This window comes from Pteropus alecto, unplaced genomic scaffold, assembly GCF_000325575.1.
Source record: "Pteropus alecto unplaced genomic scaffold, ASM32557v1 scaffold3302, whole genome shotgun sequence".
NCBI classification, from domain to species: Eukaryota; Metazoa; Chordata; class Mammalia; order Chiroptera; family Pteropodidae; genus Pteropus; species Pteropus alecto.
The window spans coordinates 6,078-7,782 of record NW_006432309.1 but is presented as its reverse complement, the minus strand read 5'-3'; the positions used below and the strand labels follow the sequence as shown (position 1 = coordinate 7,782).

General features: G+C 51.3%; 1 pseudogene; it reads right to left on the bottom strand.

Moving 5' to 3' along the window:
• Positions 1 to 309: 309 nt before the first annotated feature.
• Positions 310 to 974, bottom strand: LOC102891910 (annotated as a pseudogene).
• Between the last annotated feature and the right edge of the window lie 731 nt (positions 975 to 1,705).

Here is a 1,705-nt window from a genome sequence, read left to right as displayed (position 1 = left end):
TGAACGGGGAGCAATTCAAAGAGCAACAAGGGAGAGGTTGGGGATAGTGGAGGTTCCTAACCTGAGAGAAGGCACCACAATAGGCAGCAACATCTGTGTGGAAAGCTGGGTCAGCTGGTCAGTAGGGGAAAATGGGGAGGGCGCACGGGCTTGGCTTCTTGGGGAGAGATCCAACCTTGGCCTGATTGAGCTCCCAAGAATCCCTGGTATTCCAGAGGAGACTGGGGCAAGGCCCAAAGCCCTTTTCCCTGTGAGCCTCCTTAAAGAGAAATAGGCATTCAGGGAACCCCCTGACAAGGGGTGCCAGGATTAGTCCTTAAGGCACACATGGGGACAAAGCTCCAAAGCACAACTGGTAGGGGTTGGGAGGCCAGTGCAGCATTCAAGCTGAGTGCCAGGTTCATAAGAGGACACAAGACCAGCCATGCTAGACCAGTTTGGGGATGAGCATAGCCTGATTACCTCAGAAACCACTTCCTTGACGCCATCCTCCTGCAGGGCCCAGTGCTCAAGGTAGCATGCAGCATGGATCTGCTTGGCCGGTGCCTGGCCCTGCCACGGTGTGATGTGCACCTGGCCCTTCTCCTTAGGCACCATAAGGTGTCAGGCTGGGTCATCAGGTCCTTCTTGGTATCCACCAGGAGGACAGGTACATCAGGGCAGTGATGGCACACCTCTGGATGCCACTTGTGCTGCATATTCTCAAAGAAAGGCGGACTGGCAAAGGAGAAAGAGACGACAAAGACATTAGTCTGAGGGTAGGACAGTGTGCGGAGTCCATTGTACTCCTCTTGGCCCTCTGTGTCCTGCCAGGTTCAGGTTCACTGTGAGCCCATCAACTGCGCCCTAGGGGCTGTAATTGCTGAACTATGTGGGGTGTATTCCTTGGGGAAGGCTTCAGTTGTGTAGCAGAGGAGCAGGCACTTATTGCCCACAGCCCCATCGCCCACCACCACACACTTGACGCTCTGCATTGTGGGTGCAGCTGCTGCAGTGAAGACAATGCCCCCTCCCCATCCTGGGTCCCTCTGGATGCAGTGACCTGGAGCCCTCTTCGTCACTGAGAAGCTAGGGGCGGCTTGGGAAGAACCTGATAGATTTCTTAGTCTCAGACTTCAGAGAAAACATGAAGTCAAGGCTGCGATAAGGTGGTAGGAGGTTAAACCTCTGGGACATCGAGACCACAAAGTCATAAAAACTAAATTCACTTGATTTCTAACCTGGTCTTTTGGGGTCAGAGAATCATTAGGAAAAATTTCCTTTCTGTTTATTTCAGAGGGCCAGAGGGAAACCATGTGCTTAGAGGTTGGAATAACAGGAGGGAGATGTGTCTGATGAGCAGATAGAGAGAGTGGTAATACCTCCTCTGTGCAGTCCCTCAGCTTGTACAGCAATGGTGTGCGGGACACGGTTGTTTCTTTTGACTCTTAAGCTGGCTCAGAACTCATGTTTCAGTCCCTCCTGCTGTCTTGTCTGGGGACAGAGCGTCAGTCTTCATCATCAACCATCCAGGTAGGAATTTTGACTTCCACATGGAGCCCTCCCTCTAAGAGACCCCATCTAGGTGAGTCTGAGAGCACAGGAGGTACTTCAGAAAAAGATCAGAGAGAACTCTTACCTTTGTCTGTGACCTTAATCAGCCCAGCTCAAAGACAGGTCATTTTGTACTCTTTGATAAGTAACTAATTTGTAATTAATCAATTTA